The following is a 24005-nucleotide window of genomic DNA, read 5'->3' on the forward strand; positions in this document are numbered from 1 at the left end:
CTATCAATGCACATATTGTCTAACTTACAACATTTGTCATCATCAAATAACAGATGAGGGTATATATTTCTTATATCGTATATCGTACTATATGATAAACGGATTATACTTATCACTGACTCAAATAAAATTTCTGGATGATTAATTAAACGATCGAGTATCGATCTAAATGAATTTTTAATCATTCTACTACCATATTTCTTCCTGATGTATCCATATAGAAACCATTGGATACCACTGCTCTGCTTTCTTCATGAACAATTTACATCAAGGCATAAAACGTCCAAGAACGTTAAATCTACCCTGAACAAGATCACCATGGAAGGTTAGCTAGACATACTAAACGTCTCTCCAGCAACTAATCATTGAATTCATCAGTGTGGACTGTTACAAGACACAGGGATTTGATATCAAACCTCAGGACTCCGTTAAAACGACACTTTGTGGCATTGAATACGACAGGAGAACGAAGCATGGGATGGTGAACCCAGATTATATTTCGTCTTGAGATTTGCAACTTGTGAGAATGGCTGATGTTAATGTCCAGATTTATCCCTATCTCAGTCAGATCCCGTGGAAGTTAAATGAAGCATGAGGGGGTTTTAATTTATGCTTGGACGAAAATGAAACAAGGAAGATGCATCGAAATTTTACTAATGAACGAAATAAAGCATTGATCAAAAAATTTGTGAGTAAGTAGATGCCTCTACTTATGATGAAGGAACGAAAGGCAAAGGCAGGAAAGAAAGCGTCGGTGAAATGAGTTCACTGTCTACCTGCTGCTGTTACTAACTCAATGTCCCGCATTCCCTCAAGTGAAATACAAAAAAGGGTGGAAAAGATTGAAATGGTAATTTTATTATTCCTATGGCAATTTCCTGGAACTTTCTGGTTGATTAAAGCGGAGAACTCGTTAACAATTCATATACAGTGGACGTGGGATTAAACTGTTACTGAAGTAAAGCTTTCACAGTCATAAACCTGAACTTGATGGAATTTAAAACGCTCCGGTGACTCGTTTTCAGTGTGGGTTTTCGAACAGAAGATGTCCTGGGAATTACAGATAGAACCATCGCGGGTATGATTGAGTTGGCTTCATTTCCAAGTGTGTTGTAGTTATGGTTGTCAGCCTGAGGTGGTCAAAACAATTTAGATCTGGAAAGTGCCATTCGATGTAGAGTGAAAGGATCTTGAAACCTTGAACAGTGTTCCATTTCACAATGATTTAATTCAGAAAACTCAATCATGATTTGGTGATTTCGTTGAATCTAATGGCATAGAGAAGAATTGATTCTGCTTCTTCTCATTATTGAATATTTATAAGCCTGAAGATCAAGCTGGGTAGCTTTATGAGAAGCGCCATTACCTAAATTCTTCGTGCCTAGTACACAGTGAAGAACTGACTGCTATTATAAAAATGAATGGACCATATCTATATCGAGAATTTGTGATGATTGTGATGCTATTTTGCGTTTTGTATCTTGATATGATTAATCGTTAAAACGTCAGCAAATGTACACGAATTCTGCCCTGTAATCGCGCAGAATAGATGAAGCCGCGTTATTAAAATCACCAAAGTATACCAAATTTTCCGCGGTATAATTATGATCGAATCCAATTTTCCGTTATGAAAGGGTAAAACCTCGATGCTGGAATTTAATAATATGTTGCCTCTGAATCGCGTAGCAGGAAGTCAATTAATTATTTTTTACCCACTCGGTTTCGGTTAGAAACTATATTAATTAGAATAGTTCGGTGGTGTACGAGCGTAGGGGTTGGGGGGTCCTATCTGGTCTGGGTTTCCCTTCTACTTGACCTGCTCTCTGGCTGGCTGCAATCACCAAACATTACGAATTTCCGGAGAATGCAGAGACAAGGATTCGGCTATAAAATCGTAGGTACCTGATTTATGGAAGGAAATAATAATCAAGTGGATGGTGGCCGTTGTGGTTGTATCGATCTTGGTCTAGACGTTGACATTTATATCGGATCTGATATTCGCAACTACACTGCTCAACAACTGATTGATTTTTCGGGAAAAACTGCGATATATTTCAAGTGGGAAATACTGAGTAGGCCGAGCATCACCGCAATAAGACAGTCAACTCACTTGTTTGAAGAGAAAGCTGTCGAGCAGTTCCACAAGTGCTTTTGGAGGTTCAGTGCAGCCTGGTGGGTCACGTGGAAGAGTATTGACGGAAGAATGGATCAGAGAAAGACAGCAAGAAACATTTGGTCTCCTTTGAACTTTCCAAAGAGTTTTCAGTTCTTCTATACATCAATGATCGTTTCAAAGATACTCTCCATCGACAGTTTTCAGTTGGACATACTGTATACATTCGATATCAAATCATTCGCACAGTTTTCTTCTATTCGATTAGTTGAACAAAAGTTCATCATTAATGAAATACATCACTCTAAATTATCACACTACAATTATTAAAAGCAAAGCTCGACGAAAGTCCATACTGAATATGTGCTCAGGAAATATTCATGGAATATTGAAGTCGATGTTTGGAGAACATTCAATTTACCCCCAACGCTAGGTGGAGTCGAGAATGTAATTTTCATTCACAATGTAAGAGTTAAATTTACGCAGCTGACTGGGTATTGTAAGTATTGCAGTATATTCGAAATTTCAAACTACAGTTCGTAGAGAGTTAAGTACATATAAAGTGTCGTTGCATTTGCTTTTTGTTGAACGTGGAAATGAGGTTGGTTGGGGTAAAAAGCCTTGGTTTCATATCCTGCCACCCCTAAAGCATTGGAAGTGGTTGAGAAAGGAGTTCATTTATAAAGTGGAGAAATTTTATCTATTCAATTTTATTATCAGTCTGGTTAGCGATGAGAGCTGAGTTGATTTGTATTGGACTACATGACATATGTCAAAAATTATGCGTTTTATTGAAGAAAAAGTGGCATTGGCAACTGACAACTGAAACACTTTCGTTGAAAAAGTTGTTCCAAAAAGTTTATGCTTTGTCGTGGTCATCCCGTTCAATGTATTTGAATCCACAAAACATATTCGGGATAGGTCATTGATATAGACATGAGCAATACCCACATGAAAGTGTCTGCTCTACAGAAAAAGAGAAAGCTCTGATGAGGCCTCGTCTCTTTTCTATAGACTAGACGTGAGTGTGGACCAATCAAAATTCTAGAAGAAGACAATAACTGGCCTTATGTTCGGTAGTCTTTTTTCACATTTCGTCGAATAAGGAATACTCAGTCCATTCTCTATGTATATGGGTTAGGTTAGGTTTGGGATAGGTTACTATCTATCCCACTATCCTGCCAGTTATTCGAAAAAATGTAGGACATCCCTAACATAATTTTTATCGCGAAAATTTTGATGAACCAAGGACCATTGATCTCATTGTCGAGTCTACGATGTGTCACGGCTGACTTCGAATGGCACCGTTAAATACTAGGTGTGCAATTTGAAATGAGAAAGTAGTAGAGCCTGTAAAGTGGTTTCCTCGGAGAAACTCATCTCGAGCGCGAGCTATTCTTTTCACTAGGAAGAATAGTAAACCTACCAGAGTAGCTGCTATTCGGAGACAGAGTTCGCTGTTATCTAGGGTGGTAGCGATAACGAAGTAGTCAAAATTAAATTATGTACCAGTTTATTCACACCTTTGAAAAATGATTATATAAACAACGGAAATATGTGTAGGTATGATATATGAGCGAATGGATCAGCAAACATACATTCTGGAAATTCAATCCGATCACGAGCACTTTATAAAGTTTATACCGGGTACAGTGAAAAATCAAAGGTTGTTCAATAAAATGCGCCAACCAGAACTGACGAAATGGATACTAAGGATGACCTCGCGAAGTGAAATGACTTGCTATACGGTATCGGGATGTAATTAATTGTATTTCTCCAGAAATGAAAGAAACACAACCAGGGCGGATCTACTCGAGACTTTTATTCACTACCCCAAGGGCTTACGCTCCATGACTGATCGCGAAGAAAAAGTCTATTTTGAGCGCAACTACGGGATTTCACTGACGACGAGCGGTATCTCTTATTCTCTACCCCAAGGGCTTACTCTCCATGACTGATAGAAAAGAAGAGATTTCTATTTCAACATGAAATGAATTCCAATTTTCTGAAAATTCGGATTTATTACAGGCCTATTCCCGGAAATTCAAGTAGATACATCTACTTGAATCAATCAGCCTTTATATCAACCCCAAAATAGAAGAAGAACTTATTCTTTCCGAATGTAACATATTGAATGTCCCTAGGTATATTTCATACGGTATTACGCAAAATTACATTTTCCGATCCTCGCAGGCGAAACTCCTCAACAGAATCACAATATAATCTCCTTCCTTCAGAAATTAACAAATCCCCACTGTGAGCAAATTCAATTGGAAATGGTAATTTTATTCCGGGGATCCGGCACCGAGGAAAAGTAGAAAAAGCCCGGTGAAGACACGAATTTCCGCACCGAATTAATCATTCGCAAATCGGCCGACTAGGATGAAGCGGTGGCATTTAAATGCCGACGAAAAATCCCCAGCCGAAAGCGCATGAGTGGAAAAAGTCGCTTGATGGATGTGAAACGGAGCTTACGTAGAAATGTCGCTGTTCTGCACCTAGCCAGAGTGAAATATGACCGTCTGTAAGCAAAATTGTATACCTTGTAAATTAAGTTTACTTCGCGTACGTGTGGAATACGACGAACGTCAACAGAAATGTGATATTTTCGTTCAGAGTAAAGCCGGCTATTCCCAGGAGCGCAGTAGAAGCGATCTAGGGAGCAGGGATATACTGAGCACTCAAAAAGTGCTCTGAGTACTCAGCACTTACAATAAGACTGTGCAACACAGTCTCAATCACTGAGTCCACACACAGTCCTTGGCTCCATAATTGCTGACATGAATATGCCTGTAAGAGGTGTTGGAATAAGATTCAGATTTGATGGAGGCCTGTTTAACCTGAAGCGCCTCAGAGCAAAAACCCGTACACAGTTTATCACGAAACTTCAATATGCAGATGACTGCACACTCATCGCTAGTAGCTCAGAGGATCTACAGATAATGATGGATACCTATAAACATATAGGCCTTAGACTCAATATTAACCAAATCAAAATCCTGGTCCGGCAGACAGCCCTCAAATAGACATCAGCCTGGAGGATGAAATTGTAGAACAGGTCGAGCAGTTCAAATAGTTGGAAAGCTTCTTAAACACTAGGGATAAGCTGGACAAATATATACACAACCGTTTCAATTCAGAATCTTGGGCATTCTGGAAGCTAAAGGACAGAGTGTTTCAAAATCACGACCTCAATCTGAAGATCAAGACAGCTGTTTACAAAACAGTGGTCCTCCCAACGCTTCTTTACGGAAGCGAAAGCTGGACGCCCTATAGGCGACATATTAAACAGCTTCAACAAACGCAACAACGTCATCTAAGACTAATAATGCACATCAGATGGTTCCACAAAGTTTCAAATGCAGAAGTCTTGCAACGCGCGAGTTGTAAAACAATTGAGACTCAAGTAACGAGGGCCTGACTCAGATGGAGCGGCCACATTCTGAGGATGCAAGACTCAAGACTCCCCAAAATAGCTCTGTACGGTGTATTCACAGAGGGAGCGTTTAAGGATACACTGCATCAATCCCTAAAATCAGTTAATGCCAATCATAACTGGGAACAACTAGTGTTAGACAGATCACAGTGGAGGTCTTTGGTCCACAGTTATAATGGAGACTCGAGAAGAATACAGCGGCGGCCAGATCTGGTTGGTGACTATCCATGCCCAGAGTTTGGAAGGATCTGTAGGTCACGGTTGGGTCTCTTCAGTCACAGGAGGGCACATAGTCCCAAGTAGCCCTAAGAAATTATGAATGTGATCTCGGTAACGAGATTCATCAATGAATGAATGGGCGTAGCTAGAGCTTGGGGAGCTCAATGTAGTTTTATGCTTGCTTCCTCGAAAATTCAGTTCCAATCAATTTGTATCAACCCTGTGAGTGTGATGACAGCAACCTCTTGGGTCTTAAATGAGAAGGAGCTGTTTAAATATAAGATTTTCAATATTTTGCAGAAAAAAATATAAAAATATAAAACATTTTAAAATTTTCGCTACCAAAATTGTTTCTCCTACTTCCACTGAATCACTTTCTGTATATTATTAGGAAAACGTCTCTGCAGCATGTATACCCATTTCCATCTTGCTGTCCGCACTGAGTATACACCATTTCCACAGTCATAATATTAAACCATGTGTGATTAAACTGGAGACAGGGAGAAACAGTGGAGAATTGAAAAGGGAGTTAGGGAGTGGAATTAACGCAGATAGCCACTCGTATCTCTTGCAGATAATTTTCACGGCTTATTTTTTACAAGAGGTCATCTCCCGAGGGCGAAGCAGCTGAATTTTTTGTCCTCGAACCAGAGATGAAAAAAAAACGTATTTTGTTATTCGTGCGTGGCTGCACTCGATGTGATCCCTCCATAATCATGTAAACTCTATTGTATGGTTTTTACCGACTTTCATCTGAGGGAATTTCACATTCGTTTCATTGGGGAGAAATTAAAGAATACATACAGGGTGTCTAAGGGTGCGTTTACATACAAAATACACACATTAGTTCATTTTTTGCATGTTAATTTTTGTTGAACTAATCGTCGAATCTGATAATTCATTTTATGAACGTCGTTTGAAGTTGACAGCCAAAATGTCGTGATCAGAAGCCCTTTAATTGAAGCTCCTTTCAGTCCTACTGAAAACAGAAATAAAAGGAAGCTTCAGGTTCGAAGAAACTTTGAAATTGATGCAAGGGTATTCGTAGATTGTCATGGTATGAACCAATTTTCAAGTAAGGCCCATTATTTCAATCGTTGAACTCTAAATCTTGCAATTCTCTCATGAATATTCTCAGAAGAATGACATTCGGTCAAGGTTCAAGACATAATTTAATCATGAACAATCTCTAATCTTCTCTATGACTTGAATTTTCCCCTATACTTCCTTCGAGCCCCCTGCCAAATTACCTTTTTATGAGAACATTTTGTAATAATATTCAATTAAGTACAACCCTGAAACGCAGCGAAATTCTCACTGGGCACAAAGCGGATGGGAAGCTATAAAAAACGCCATCTCTCACAACTTATCCCTGTTAACCTCCCGGCCTAAGCCCTCATTATTTCCTCTTATGTTTCTTCTTCTTATAAACTCCATTTTCATCTTCATTTCTGATAAGGACATGTTCGTAATATCATCTTTTTCGCCGAGCAAAGGGCCCCCTAGGGAAATTCTTAGATACAGAGAGGTATTTCAGGACTACTCATTTCATCCGATACTGGCTGTAAGGGACACAATGGCCTGTTTTCATTCAGATGCTGTTAGGAAAAGGTTTCTCGAGACTTTAATTGAAAGGAAAAGGGAAGGGATAATAAATAAAAGTCAATGGGGAGAAATGAGTTGTAGAGTACCTATACGAGTGCTATTTATTCATACCTCATTGAATTTGAGGAAGAGAGCTCAGAAAAGAATGAGATACATGAGAGGACTATTATGTTGATAACTCTAGTAATTTATCAGTTTTTTGCGAGAGTTGAAATAAGAGTTGCCCAAAAATCGTCTACTTGTTTGACCAGTGAATTAGACTCGGGACCTCATAGTCACATAATGTCTATTTTAAATGTCTTTGGGGATCTCCAAAGAAGGTTTCAGACTACATCCAAATCCTACCAGACCCTTCAGTCCGCAGAATCCACAACCAAAACCACGCTGTCGAATAATTGCAAGAAATCATACCGCGATGTTCATAACCAAACATCCCACCAAACAATCCATTGAATTCGAGGAAGAGAGCTCAGAAAAGAATGAGATACATGAGAGGACTATTATGTTGATAACTCTAGTAATTTATCAGTTTTTTGCGAGAGTTGAAATAAGAGTTGCCCAAAAATCGTCTACTTGTTTGACCAGTGAATTAGACTCGGGACCTCATAGTCACATAATGGCTATTTTAAATGTCTTTTGGGATCTCCAAAGAAGGTTTCAGACTACATCCAAATCCTACCAGACCCTTCAGTCCACAGAATCCACAACCAAACCACGCTTTCGAATAATTGCAAGAAATCGTACCGCGATATTTATAACCAAACATCCCACCAAACAATCCATTGAATTGGAGGAAAAGAGCTCAGAAAAGAATGAGATACATGAGAGGACTATTATGTTGATAACTCAGTAATTTATCAGTTTTTTGCGAGAGTTGAAATAAGAGTTGCCCAAAAATCGTCTACTTGTTTGACCAGTGAATTAGACTCGGGACCTCATAGTCACATAATGGCTATTTTAAATGTCTTTTGGGATCTCCAAAGTAGTCTTTAGACTACATCCAAATCCTACCAGACCCTTCAGTCCACAGAATCCACAACCAAACCACGCTTTCGAATAATTGCAAGAAATCATACCGCGATGTTCATAACCAAACATCCCACCAAACAATCCATTGAATTTGAGGAAGAGAGCTCAGAAAAGAATGAGATACATGAGAGGACTATTATGTTGATAACTCAGTAATTTATCAGTTTTTTGCGAGAGTTGAAATAAGAGTTGCCCAAACATCGTCTACTTGTTTGACCAGTGAATTAGACTCGGGACCTCATAGTCACATAATGGCTATTTTAAATGTCTTTTGGGATCTCCAAAGAAGGTTTCAGACTACATACAAATCCTACCAGACCCTTCAGTCCACAGAATCCACAACCAAACCACGCTTTCGAATAATTGCAAGAAATCATACCGCGATGTTCATAACCAAACATCCCACCAAACAATCCATTGAATTTGAGGAAGAGAGCTCAGAAAAGAATGAGATACATGAGAGGACTATTATGTTGATAACTCAGTAATTTATCAGTTTTTTGCGAGAGTTGAAATAAGAGTTGCCCAAAAATCGTCTACTTGTTTGACCAGTGAATTAGACTCGGGACCTCATAGTCACATAATGGCTATTTTAAATGTCTTTTGGGATCTCCAAAGAAGTCTTCAGACTACATCCAAATCCTACCAGACCCTTCAGTCCACAGAATCCACAACCAAACCACGGTTTCGAATAATTGCAAGAAATCATACCGCGATGTTCATAACCAAACATCCCACCAAACAATCCATTGAATTTGAGGAAGAGAGCTCAGAAAAGAATGAGATACATGAGAGGACTATTATGTTGATAACTCAGTAATTTATCAGTTTTTTGCGAGAGTTGAAATAAGAGTTGCCCAAAAATCGTCTACTTGTTTGACCAGTGAATTAGACTCGGGACCTCATAGTCACATAATGGCTATTTTAAATGTCTTTTGGGATCTCCAAAGAAGTCTTCAGACTACATCCAAATCCTACCAGACCTTTTAGTCCGCAGAATCCACAACCAAAACCACGCTTTCGAATAATTGCAAGAAATCATACCGCGATGTTCATAACCAAACATCCCACCAAACAATCCGTACGATATGCCGAACACAGTAGGCACACAATCACATTACAACCGTCGGAAAGCCAGAGAAATCAACGCGGTCGAAAACGAAGACGTTTCCAAAGTTTCCCACCAACACACTTCCGTCTAATTGTTGAACCGAATTAGCAGTCGAAGTTTCACCAAATCCGCGGTTATCAAAGGCGGCGGTAGACACGGTCTGAAACTCGGGAATGGGCCGTTTGAAATTTCATGTTTCATGCATGGGGTGCGGGAGATGAGATTAGGGATACTAGAACGTTTTCTTATCCTTCGGGAAGAGGCTATATGCTTGCATGCGGAGGTGTAATGACTTCAAGCGGTGTTCGAAGGAGATTTGGGAAATACTTTGGGGATGTTGGGAGGCGTATGAGCATCAAAATGGAATGTTCATTTCGAACAGATCCTTTTTTTCAAACGTATTTGACGAGCGCTGTTGGAAATTCGTTGTCGAGCATGCTGTAGCGTTTAGCATGTACCAACTACCACAGTTATTTGCAGAGTGATATTAAACATTGCTCTAAAATTGCAAGAATTGCCAACCACCGCAAATAAATTAACCGAAAGGTTTTGGCTACCTTTGTTTATCTCTCACACCACTGGGAATTTTATCACAATTTTTCGATTCTCAAAACATTACTAATAGTCTAAGATCCCACATTTCGGATATCTCGCGTTTTTAACAGATGGCAGACCTTACTTGCGGCTATTTTTTCACAGGCAGCCATATTTCATCATATTCGAAAAAAAAATAGCTTCGATTTGATATCAAAAACATCATGTACGTCATGAACGTAGAAATACATCGAAATGTTACCAGCTTAGACCTGGCTGCGAGGTAGTTGCGGCCGAGAGTGCAATGGCAGCTATGGATTTCAGTATTCTTCACATGCACTGTTATGATGTGGATGATATTTTATTTCAAAACGAAGTGAACGAAATTGGAATATTGATTAACATTAATTTAATTAAAATTACTTGCAGCCACTTTTAACAGGCTGCGGTGTTATCAGTGTATTCTACTGTCCATAAACGTATGTGAAAATGTGTGTTTGACTCTATACGTATAATGAACGTAGTGATTCTGCAGTGGGATCTCATACTATAAGTTTATTTCAGGGAACTTATTGGGATTTAGAAATTAGTCTACCTCATGCGGACCCACTGTATGATCCGAAATCACATCGGCACGAAAATCAAGCGACTTTAAATCTAATTAACATTTAGGCGACCCCAAGTAATACATCACAAATGAGTTATAATAACCCGAAAAAGATAAGGCCAGCGACAAATCACGCGACATAACACTTGCACCCTTTACACTCTCTCGGCAGGGTGCGTTACTTTGGCGAGAATATGTTAATAATCGTTCAGGAAATCATGAAAAGTGTCCGTGATAAATGGGGAATTTGAAGAACTAGAGGTGTGCGACGATAACAAAATGTTATCTTGAAACCGGTCGCATAATAAGGAGGCGTCGAAAGGATTGTTGTGTAAATTTAGAATTCAGGGGTCAGATACACAGAAAAATTAAAACTGAACACTTTTCTGTGCAGAAATATGACATAACTGATCCGCCGATCATCCTATCGCTCTCATGGAGATCCTTCAACATGGCGCCATATTGCTGTGGTCCAATTTTACGTCTATTTCCCTCCATGAACCGTTACCCGAGCTTCACCTTCCATCTAGAAGAAATTAATCGAGCTGTCAAGGGATTTATTAGCAGACGTCTAGCGTCGTGAATGCCTCGTCTCCAAATTATTAATTGTTTCGCCTTTGACAACAACGAGCCAAAACAACATGCCGCTCGTTTCATTCGGAATGGAGGCAAGACGTTTAATTTGCCCCCAAGATGGCTAGCAGTGGACATTATGTTTTGCGTAAGTCTGGGTTTTTTGTATTAGTTGGAGCTGGTGATGGATGACCTACTGGGACGCGTTTTACAAACGGACGAGGATTAGGAATGTTTGATGTGGGCTTGACGGGAATGCGATACGTTGAATCTGATTTGAATTTTTCAAAATGATGAGACATCAATCCTGGCTTGTGCTCGTGAGGAGAGATTTTCCTTGCTGGGATAGTTGGGGAGCCCAAGAGGAAAATTCGGGATTTACTCGAGCGCATCAGATTATTATAGAGAGACCCTGTAGAGTGCCTCTACCAAAAATTAGACCTGTAGGTATATATAGGGGGAATCCTCTAGGACAGCCTGTCGGAATAGTAAAAAAAACGATCATTGTACATACTTTAGCCTGTCAGATTAAGATATATGTGGTTAATTACATGTTGAAAAGTATATATTCTCTTGATCTGACAATTTAAGCATGGCGAAAATGTATTGGAGTGCGCCATAACATCACGTGTACATTCTCGAACGCGGTGGCTTTTTTCCTATTTTGAAGCTAATGATTCAAGATTAACGGAAATAATATAATCTGACAGTTTCAGCAAGCCGAAACAATAAAAATTGGTAATAAAGGTCACAAAAATCAGTTTTTTCGAATTATCTCCTCTCCTGAGCTTCGAATTGTTTTCGCATTCATTATAAAAGTTGTAGAGCATAACATTCGCTACAAATTTTGTCCGAAGCAATTTTTTCTACGTTTGGACGTTTTTGAGATATACGACATTATACTGGATTTCTACATTGACCTTGGCCTTTCGCAGTGTGGCTAGACTTCTCGCCCTTATCGACCTCTAACTCACAAACGGTCGAGAGTATGTAAAATTGCTTCAGACAAAAGTTGTATACAATTTGATTATCTACAACTTTCATAATGAATATGGAAACGATAAGAGGTACGGGAAGGGAGATATTCAAAAAAAATCCTTGTTATCATCTTCAAACTGCCAGATTAAGAAAATTCCCCTGATTATTGTCAGATTAATGGGTCAACACGTATCTGTATGAAAATCTGACTAACATAAATTTATTATCGGAGACACATATACAGTATCTTGATCTGACACGATCGAGTATGTACACCTGACGATTTCTTTTACATCTTTGAGAACCTGCAGACGCTTTCCTCGCCGCTCGAAGTGCATACATCATAGAACCTTTTTTTCCTTCTACCATCGAATCTTCAAAATCCACTAGGTCTCCACGACGCTCGAGTAAATCCCGATTTAGCATCGTCAGCTCCCCAACTATGAGTAAGTCCTTTTGCTGGTGTGCAAGCACGTGAAGTGCTGTGCCTTGTTCCCTTGACCTGCCATTCTGTAACTTTTGAGTTATTCCTCTGATTCTGGTTCTGGCACAGCTCTGACAAAAGTATCTCAAATCCCTTTTAAATTCTCATTAGTTTGTCGCATGAGTTAATTGCAATTCCGTTTGAAACGCTTTTCGCAACAACTCAGGTAGAAGAATCTAGACGCTCAAGCCTATTTAACGCTGAGTTTCAGTGAGCTGTCATCAAAGTTCCTTAATCTTTTTTAATAACCCAGTCCATCTCAATCCCAATGAAAATATGAAATTTCAGAAACCCCATCTCAGTTGACTTTATCCCCCTACGTACGGTGTTAATTTGCGAAACGAACAAACTCCCTCCAGAAAATTCGTTCTGGTAATGAACCCCGGATAACCTCGCCGGGAATTATCCCACCTTTTACGCCCAAGATAACGTCTGTACTTCGCCATATCTTCCCGGATGACACGTACCAATTTTCGTCCAATTTGAGAGAGTGACAAATTGTCGCGGTCCTGTACGCGGAATTTCCCGGTTGGAACCGCACCTTCCTGAATACATCAGAGAGCGCCCGAGGGAATAAGGCGAAATTGCTCCGAGAAGACGCTGAGACACATGCTCACACGACTACAAAGATCGAATTAAGTCGGTGCTCGAAAGTGAAAACTGATGCCGGAAAATTGAATTGTTGGGCTGTATCGTTTTCGCCCCTGGCGCCAGAAGAGGAAATGAGCCAAGAGGGTGGTATTAAGGGAAGATGGTCTTTACCCGCGTTAAGTCACGATGCAAACGAGAGATATATTAGTCGGTAATGTCTTTTATTCGATTGATGAGGTCATTTCATTTTGGAAAACCTGAGTCAGTTACTATCCTTGTTGCGTCTTTACATTATATGTCACATAGTAGTTTGTTAGCTTATTTCAGAATGTGTGTACATTGTTTTATATTGTTCCAACTGTGGACGTTTTTTTATTTATACAATATGACTACGTATGAATATTTTTCATTTATTTTTGTTATTTATTCATTTTAACCTGTGAATATTCTTTTATATATACATTTTTTGTCTATACGCTATTAACTTGCGTACTTAAACTGCTCATTATACAAGCCTTCCTGTCTATTTGTCTGTTAGTTGTTTTGTGTTTTGTTGGGTGAATTATTGTATTCATATTTGTATTTCATTTCTTTACTTCGACCTGTGCAAGCAATTTTTTTGTATTTGTAGAAACACCAATAAACTCTCTCTCTGAATATCCGAAGAATATTGTGTAACGTCTTTCTCTCGGTGTACTCGAGCGCCAGCTATCCTTTAAGGGAAAATAGCAAACCTACCCTGGTAGCTACTAGCCAAAGACAAGGTTCCTCGGCGTCTGGGGTGTTAGCGACAACCAGTGAAAGTCAAAATCAACGTACACAAATTATATTTGTCGACTCGTACAAGGAAACACAAATGTCACTATTATAAAATTCGTACAGTGAAAGACTCGAGATCAGTGAATTTACAGGGCAAAACGGACGGAATGAATCAGGATCCGATCTCAAAACGTTATACGGGGGTTTACGGACGTGTTCGCCAGCCAGTACCTAAGACGCACACTTAACGGACAGGTATCGGACAGCTAGGTTAGGGGATGAAACAAGATGGCACAGATTCCTGACAGCTCACCCCTAGATGCGTTCTTAACTCCCTGAGTATCCACGCCAGCGGGGTTCTTCGATAATAGCAGTGGAGGAAAGAGGGTTGGCCACTCCAAAGCGCTTTCCGCACCCCCTGAGTATCCACGCCAGCGGAGTGCTTCGGTAGTAGGAGTTGAACTTAAACTATAGAGTTAAGGATGAAGTTTTCCGCCACTCCAAAGTGTGTTCACCACCCCCTGAGTATCCACGCCAGCGGGGTGCTTCAGCAGTAGGAGTGGAACCTTAACCAGGGAGTAAGGGATGAAGGGAGGCTGAAGTTCCAATTATACAAAAGAGAAAAAATGGCGGAGTGTCGTCTTACCTATGGTTTCGGTTGGCCAATTGCACTCGTAAATTCCCAGAAAACAAGTATTATAATCGTACGTTGAGAGTGAATCAATCGTCAGTGACAGCGAGTCACTGGGTGGGTTTGAAAACTACCCTCTCATTGCAATTGTCTCGTTCCTTAAACTGATGGTCTGATGAATAATTTGTTTATGATGAATTTATTGCAGCTGGCACCAATCTATTACCATGTTTTTTTAATATTAAACCCTCAGTTGGCATGAATGAAAGATTGTGAAAAAGTCAAAAGCCAATAGGGACGAAGGCTTCCATGCAAGAGGCGTTATGGAACTACCTTCAAAATGGCAATAAATTAATTGCAAAATCAAATGACGTTTTGAATTTCACAAAAAATAACGGATATGTTTCCCCCCTAATAGAATGTAGGATTTGATTGTTTTCATCATTTAAGTGCTTCCAACACGGTGAGAAGAAGTTCGGTGATTCAACGCCAGTCTCCCACTGAAAAATATAGTCCTCATCGCCACAAAATCTCAGATTCGCTCACGAAATTCTGGCTGGCCCCTTTCGACGTCAGTCTTATATCCGTAATCTTCCGATAATTGATTACGACAGCTCCATCGGAAAATGGCCGTCTATCACCTCGAGTGCTTCCACGCCGGCAAAGAGGAAAACGTTCCCCGGAAAATCGCGGATTTCGTTGTGTCTGGCCCGGATCCTATTAGCAGTTATGAATCTCGGTGTCTGCCGGAGTTTGTTGATGTTGAACCGGCGCCTCTCCCGATCCAGAAGGATTAGGTTTGAAAGGTTGCTGTCAGAGCGGGGTTGGAGGAGATAATCAGCGCTATAACCTGAGGTCGAAGATCGTCGTTTTGAGAATTGACAATGATAGATTCTTATCATTTCGTAGAGAAGATTGGAACAAAGATTCTTCGTAAAGGCAATTCACATTGGCGTTTATTTTGTTTATTTTCGTTCGTTCATTCATTGCTGAATCTGGTTATCGAGAATAAATCTAACAAAAGACTAAACAACCAGACTATCGGTGCCATCAAACTTATAATTTCTAAGGTCAACTTGCGAATGTGTGCCCTTCTATGCCTGAAGAGACTCAACCGTGACCTACAGATCCTTCCACACTCTGGGCATGGATAGTCACCAACCAGATCTGGCCGCCGCTGTATTCTTCTCGAGTCTCCATTATAACTGTGGACCAAAGACCTCCACTGTGATCTGTCCAACTCTAGTTGTTCCCAGTTATGATTGGCATTAACTGATTTTAGGGATCGATGCAGTATATCCTTGAACCGCTTATACTGGCCTCCTGGTTTCCGAGCTCCCTCTGTGAATTCGCCATACAGAGCTATTTTGGGGAGTCTTGTGTCTTGCATTCTCAGAATGTGGCCGCTCCATCTGAGTCGGGCCCTCGTTACTTGAGTCTCAATTGTTATACAACTCGCGGGCTGCAAGATATCTGCATTTGAAACTGTGTGGAACCATTTGATGTGCATTATTAGTCTTAGATGATGTTGTTGCGTTTGTTAAAGCTGTTCAATGTGTGGCCTGTAGGGAGTCCAGCTTTCGCTTCCGTAAAGAAGCGTTGGGAGGACCACTGCTTTGTAAACAGCTGTCTTGGTCTTCAGATTGAGGTCGTGATTTTGAAACACTCTATCCTTTAGCTTCCAGAATGCCCGTGATGCTGAATTGATACGTTTGTGTATTTCCGTGTCCAGGTTAGCTCTAGTATTTATGAAGTTTCCTTAGTATTTGAACTGTTCGACCTGTTCTAGAGTTTCATCAACCAGGTTGATATCTGTTTGGAGGTTTTCTGGTGGAGTTACCAGGATTTTGGTTTTGTCAATGTTTAGTCTGAGGCCTGAAGCTTCGTATATACATATGTTTATATTTATAGGTGTTTCGTATACCATTATGATTATTGAAAAAATTACATTTCAGTATTCAATTAGGGTTCGTCCATTCCAAGCATTCTCCATCGGAGAAGAAGTTGTGTTGCTCTGACGAAGTGCAGATCAGCATTTACTCTTCTTCGCTGGAACATTCTTTCTCTCGTGGTCCTGAACATGACAAATTGGCTAGTTCGATTCAGATCTCAACACTTGATATTCATATCACATATCACAGTATGCTTCTTAATCAATTCTTAAAGATAAACTTATCTTATAATATTCTTCGTATTCATTGTCGTAGAACAGAATTGAAATCTGCCAGACGTCAACAGTACAGGACAGAATTCCATAATGATATCGATCCTCTTTCACAACTATATTTAGACATATCAACTGCAGCTCCTCAAATCATCGCTTTTCACCGATTGGCACGTCTCTCAAACCGTCGATTCCGATTTTTCAATCTGGAAATATCGCGGGAATCCCATCGCGCGATTTTCATCGTGAAGAAATTCGATTTTCCTCGTCATGAATACAAATGATTCGGATTGTCCGAAAAGGGAGTTATTTTGCATGGAAAACGGAAAAACTACAAACGAAGTTGGGGAAGAATTGAATGTTCGTGTGTTTCTTTTCGTTTCAGAGAGAAAAAGGCATCGTCTTTTGTAGCTATAGAGGGGAATATACATGGAGAAAGGGGAATATATTGCGAGGTTGACTATTGGCACTTTGTTTGATAAATCTTCAGCCAGTTGTTTTCATAATGAAATCACTGGAAAACAATGACCAACAAAAACATCGGCTACATAAAAATTCGATTTTTTTCATAAGAACCACTCGTTTGATTTTGGTTCTTGCTTACCTTGCTACCGCTTCTTATATTCGAAATTATTTCTTCACGATCCAATCCCAGGAAATATACCTCCAGTGAATAAAAATCTAATTATTCTCAAAACAAAACTGTCTAGCTAACCCTTCAGACGTTGTTGATGCAACACTCTTATTTTACTTTGCTTTAATTTCTACATTCAATTATATATATTTTTCTTTTGTTTTGAAACGATCGTTGAATCAACGCGTTAGTTTCTATGATTAATTCTCCCTTTTTCTTTCATTCCTTCATTTGTTTATGTTTCAATTCATTATCAGCAAATACGGACTGCATATGGAGACATATGGGCGAGATTAGTATGACTTCTCGATTGGCGAAGTACGTAACGCAGTGCAAAGTTACAATCTAAATTTCGTCTATTTTCTAAATTCTGATTCCTTTTCTTAAAGAGTGCTTTCAAAGATAGTGCTTTCAAAGACTTCGAAAGATAGCAGGAAGTGCCAGCTCCCCATTTCTGGTGTTCATCCCAACAAGGTAGGTCGAGTGCTTCCAGCGTATCTTTATATTTTCTATTTTCATTTTTCTCTCATATTCTCTGAGCTATCGTAACAGACTTCGTATAATGCTATCCAATCTGAATAAATGACAAGAAATCAACAGCAGCGTGTTTTTTCATTTTTCCTCGATCCGGTTAATGTCGATCATGTCGTCGAGTTTAACCTGAAAATATTGTCGAGTGGTCGCATTCAGTCACGAAAGTTCATCCTGTCATGTCAAGGTATTTTCAAATCGGTGTCGCTTGTACCTTCACGTTCCCGGAACCCATAACATTTTGCATCGCTATTAGAGCAGGGACGTGATTTATATTTTTTACCTTCTTTACGGCTAGTAAGAGCGGAGTTCACACATTGGTTCATTTTCGAAGTCTTTTTCCGCAGAAAATTTACCACAGAAACTCTCAAATATATTTTCGAATAGTTATTTATGATTTAAGGACTGAAAACTGTCTATTACAGTCGGGGCGTAGCCGAGGCTAGCAGACAGGAGAGACAACAGACGGTTTTTGGTTTCTGGCAAGACGAAAAGTGTCTGCAGACGAAAAATACTCATACCTACAAAAAAAGTCAACTTTTCGTTCAGGAATTATCACGTACATTTTTTTACATACGTGGTGTATACAGAGTGTCCCACAGTGGGTGGCTTAGAAGACGTTTACGGAGAACTGACATAGGATTGTTCTGCAAATTTGGTTACTAGGTTTTACTCTTCTGATCTATCTCACTGCAGTATTCACAATATTCTTATCCTGAGGATTTACACCATGAGGCACCCTATATACAGTAATGCTGAAAATTCAAGTGCAAAAAGGAAGTTTTCCCTTGAGTACACGCTTCAATTTTTGAGCAGTGTATTATCCCAATCATTTCCAATAAATCCCTCAAAAAACGCCATAAATCATGCCCCCCCACTGATGTGACCGATGGTGTCCTTTCACATCGAGAACCGCAAATTTCAACAGCATCCAGATCCCACCATATTTCTCCAGTGACACCCGATACGTAATTCGCGAACCAACAAAACGTCAGTATTCGCATAAAATGTATATTTCTCCGTGGAAGAATTCCATTGTGAATGGAAAAATAAATTTTCCCCATTTTTATTACCTTCTGAGAGAGACGGCCGTTGAAATGCATATAAAAGAATATCCGGTTTAGGGGGAAATCTAATTTTGATGTCCTCCATCGGCGACGGGTCGTATTTTAGCACGTGTCCCCATGATGGGAAATTCGATATTGGATCATTAGATAGTTGGAAGTGAAAATGAATGTAAGGGATCTCGATTCTTGTTTATATAATAAGAAATATGAGGCCAAGACTAGTTTATTTCGTGAAACACTGTAACGAGAGGGTAGTTTTCAAACCTACCCTCTCATTTTAGAATACTCCTTTTGTTCCCTTCTTCTGTTTCCAGTCCACCCCTACTGTCATTAAAGTACCCTGCTGGTGTGGATACCCGGGGGGTACCGAAGGCACTTTGGGGTGGCTCACCCTTCCCTCACTTTTCCTTTTTTCCCTCTCGTTCCCGTGTTCACCCCTACGGTAAGGGAAGCACTCTGCTGGTGTGGATACCCGGGGAGTGCCGAACGCGCCTAAGGGTGAGACGTCGTAATTCTGTGTCGTCGTTTTTCATCCCCTAAAATGGCTGAAGTCCGATATCTGTCCGTTAAGTGTGCGTCTTAAGTTCTGGCTGGCGAACACGTCCGTAAACCCCCGTATAACGTTTTGAGATCGGATCCTGTTTCATTCTGTCCGTTTTGCCCTGTAAATTCACTGATCTCGGGTCTTTCATTGTATGAATTTTATAATAGAGCCATTTGTGTTTCGTTGTACGAGTCGACAAATATAATTTGTGTACGTTGATTTTGACTTTCACCGGTTGTCGCTAACACCCCAGACACCGAGGAACCTTGTCTTCGGCTAGTAGCTACCAGGGTAGGTTTGCTATTTTCCCTTAAAGAATAGCTGGCGCTGGAGTACACCGAGAGAAAGGCGTTACAACACTCATGATACCTAGTTATTTCTTGATCGAATAAGAACAAAACCTTACTTTGCCTTTGTAGTAGTTAGAAGAAAAATATTACCTTCGTTCACAAAATTCATCTTCATCAGGTTTCCCAAGGACTTTCTTTCCTATATTATTCAAATGTTGATAGTGTTCAGTTATTTCTGTACCGCTACAAGGCCATTTCATGAGCTCATATGCATAACTTTCAGAGTTACGGTAAAAAGTCAATGTCGCTCCTTCATGCATTTCCTCGAAACGTTGTTGGTAGGAAAACCGCTCGAGGATTGTCGAGCATTACGACCGAACCAGATTTATATGCAATTCGAAATGGACCGAGAGGAACTACAATAGTTCACACTTGCGCCATATCGAGCAGCTTTTTCAAGCTGAGATTTCAATCTTTCTTGTACGGCGTTCCATTCTGGAGTTTGGGTGTGAAATATTCAGTAGTTATGTGGAAAGGTCGAACATATGGGCTATATGGAGCTAGTAGATTTAGACGAGAGCTGAAATAGATTCACAGGAAAACTATGTGGAAGTTGTAGATGGCATCTAGGTATTTATATGTCTTCTAATACAGATTGTTTACTGAGATTGGTTATATTATATTCAACATGTCTGGTCTGCGGAGTATCGACCATGATGATAATATTGTTTGTCCCAACGGCCGAAGAATTCGAAGTTACGCCAGTGTGAAACTCTGTGGGTTCTGTTTTTTGTTTTTATCGACGCCAAGTGTTCATTATCGAAAATAATGAACCGAAAACAATTAAGTTATCATAAGAACCAACCGTATCGAAACTCCGGATTTGCCTTGTGAATTCAAACAAAACGCAGGCTGAATTCAACACGAGAAATGGTGCTCTTGCCATAACCCTCCAGACTCCCTTCGCCCCAGCGTTTTTAATTCGTAGACGCTGTCGCCGGCACACCGATCTCAGCATTCGCTCGCCCGCACTCATTATCGTTAAAGAAAAAAATTACAACTTTTTAACCTCCTGCTCCGCACATCGAAACAGTGTCGACCCGGCTTGAAGTCTTTTTATGTCTTCATACCCCTCGAACGGCATATAAAATTTCCATTAAGCGAACTGCTCCCCGAGTTCATTTTCTATTAATACAAGGGGGATGAAAGGGCATTTAAGGAATTAGTAATTTTCTTTCGGTGCTGAAAAGTTGTAATTGCAGGTTCTCGAGGAGGCCTCGCGAGTTCTTTTTCTCGCGAAAGATTGGAGGTTTTCCGTGGGGTACTGATGATGTTTTCAAGGGGATATTCCAACGATCTCTCAATATTTCGCATTTAATCATTTTGAATGCCAGTATTTTTACTTATAGTTGTTTAGTTTGAGCCCAACTTGGCTAGACCAGTCTTCTTGAATCAGATTCATAATACACTGGGCAAATTTTTTTGATATTATCAGATTTTGAATGTATTGGCTCTATTCTAAAATCAGTTGTTCTCGATCAATTCTAGTGATCAATAGTTTTTCTTTCGTTTGATTTTCTACACTCGATCGCTATGCAACGCGAAACACGCAATTCGACCCAAGAAGAATGTGCCCAAGCGGTAGTTTTGCGAGAAGAAGGGTGGATATACACAAGAATTGCAGAAAGGTTTGGTGTTTCCCATACAAGTGTGTCCAGAATATTGCAGCGATTCAGGGAGACAGGTATGAATGTCCGAAGACCAGGACAGGGTAGACCACGGGTAACAACTGCCATTCAAGAACGTTACTTGAGAGTTTCTTCGTTGAGACAACGGTTTGCAACCGCTCGCCTCCTTCAAATTCAGATTGAGCAAACTCATGAGGTGCAAATTAGCACTCAGACAATAAGAAATCGCCTCAGAGAATATGATTTAAGGCCTCGTGTCGCGGCAAGAGGCCCAGCTCTTACCCCAGCCCATCGAAGGGCGCGTTTGGATTTTGCGAGAGAGCATATCCATTGGGAAGAGGCCGATTGGGAAAGAGTTCTCTTCACAGATGAGACTAGATTCTGCCTCTACCATTGTGATCGACGTTCCCTTGTATACAGACGTCCACATTAAAGATATGCTCAGTGCAATTTCCTGAATACTACTGGTTTCGGGGAAGGATCGATTATGGTATGGGGTGGAATATCCTTGACTGCTCGCACAGACCTAGTGGTCGTTGATAATGGAACTATGAATGCTGATAAGTATATAAGGAACATTCTTGAAGAGCATGTAGTGCCATTTGCCCCATACATTGGTGAAAATTTCATTTTTATGGACGATAATGCCAGACCCCATCGTGCGCGCATCGTTTAGGGGTACCTTGAAGAGGTTGAAGTCTCTCGAATTGAATAGCCAGCAAGAAGTCCAGATCTCAATCCGATTGAGCAGGTTTGGGACAACCTCAATAGAAGGCTGAGAAGTTCAGAAAATCATCCGGCTACTCTTAATGACTTAGGAATCCAACTCCGAGAAATCTGGGAAGGATTAGATCAGAACATTTTAAGATCACTCGTTTTGAGTATGAACCGTCGTTGCCGAGATGTAATAAACGCAAGGTGTGGAAATACCAAGTATTAAATCACTTATCAGCATTTCAGTATTTTGAAAATTGTTCATTTCTCTTCTTTCACATAAGATTCGGTGAAATCCTGAATTTTTCTTCCATTTAATGTGTCTTGTTTCGTTCAAAACCTTCCCGAGAGAACTTAAAAAATAAGTTATAAAATCAATGTAGAGTTAACTTTCATTTAAATTGAGATTTTCAGAATGTGCGTTAATTTTTTTGCGCAATGTATTATACAGGGAGAGTCTTTGACTTGTACAAATATAAACTGAAAATTACCGAAAAGATCTCTGCGTACTCATTGCTCTAAATCTCAGTGTCAGAGTATATCTGTTCCATCCCATCAGGATAAGAGGTTCATAGTTTAATCCCACATCAATCACCACTGTCAACAGATGATGCCATGCGGATACATCAACTCGACGACTATCCTCCTTTCCTTCCATTCTGTTTTCCATTTTTCATTTCGGGGGATTTTAATAGAAGGAGAGACCTTTCAAGCGGATCCAGCATGAGCCCCAATATCCAAGGAAAACATGCCAATTTCACAGGTGAGCTCGGCTTATGCTCAAAAAAACGCTGACCGTTGCCCAGCCGTTCCATCGAGATCGATAGTTCGACGTTCGTGATATAGATGTCAGCAAGGACGAATGGTACCCTGGACGTTCCCGATGCGATTGATATACGAATAAACATATATTTATGTCCGTTGAATTGGTTGTAATGGATGGGTGCGGTAGATATCGGTTCCGTGCCGTAAATCATGCTAGTTTATATTGTAAACAAGATGAAATAGGTATGATTTCCGTTGCGGACCCAAAACGCGCGATGTTTGTAAATATTTGGAGTTTATATTGGTGAGGAACGACTATGTGGACCAATGAGCAACCACTGGAGTTTTCTTGTTCTTCAAATGAAGCATTGATGAGTTTGTCCGAGGAATAAAAATATCAGGCTTGTTCGTAGAGTGGTTTGAAACGGTTGTGAACTGAACAGAGCAAGCGCAAATGGATTTTCGCTACCCTAAAATGGAATTGCGCTTGCTCTGTGCAGTTCACAACCGTTTCAAACCACTCTACGAACAAACCTATCGTTACTTTGCCGAACAAGGATAGTGCCTTCAAATATAAAGTCGTAACAAACTACAGCTAGGAAATTGAAGGAAATATTCTGGGGAATGCAATAACTTAGACAACTTGAAAGAAATATAAATTCTTCCACAATCTCTTCATTAAAAACCGAATAATCGAATTAGTGAGAATCTCCCACAAGTGTTCGTAATTTTCTGTGACAATATAAGATATTCTAACCATTGTTCCGTAGTGTAAGCCGCTGTTCTATCCAATGCCACTTAATTCAATTAAACCTTAATATGATTAGAAATCGAATACGCAGCCATCGTAGTGTGCTGTGAGGGTGAATTGGAATCAAATCGGAAGTAGATTGTTATCAGTTTTTCCACTCATCGTAGGGGTAAAACCCCGTTGGTAT

General features: G+C 40.0%; 2 protein-coding genes across 5 annotated transcripts in view; one reads left to right on the top strand and one right to left on the bottom strand.

Moving 5' to 3' along the window:
- Positions 1–24005, top strand: part of LOC123317449 — a 206065-nt gene that overhangs the window by 50759 nt on the left and 131301 nt on the right. Inside the window, exon 1 of one of the 3 annotated variants that reach the window (XM_044903993.1) lies at positions 17784–17942. The exons of the other annotated variants lie outside the window; for them this stretch is intronic. The gene's annotated coding sequence lies outside the window, so the exon portion shown is untranslated. Of the gene's footprint in view, positions 1–17783; positions 17943–24005 lie in introns of those variants that run through there. 3 annotated transcript variants of the gene reach the window in all.
- The window catches only part of LOC123317451, a 120222-nt gene that overhangs the window by 39771 nt on the left and 56446 nt on the right, over positions 1–24005 (bottom strand). The gene's annotated exons all lie outside the window — the stretch shown is intronic.

This window comes from Coccinella septempunctata, chromosome 7 (assembly GCF_907165205.1).
Source record: "Coccinella septempunctata chromosome 7, icCocSept1.1, whole genome shotgun sequence".
Taxonomy (NCBI): Eukaryota; Metazoa; Arthropoda; class Insecta; order Coleoptera; family Coccinellidae; genus Coccinella; species Coccinella septempunctata.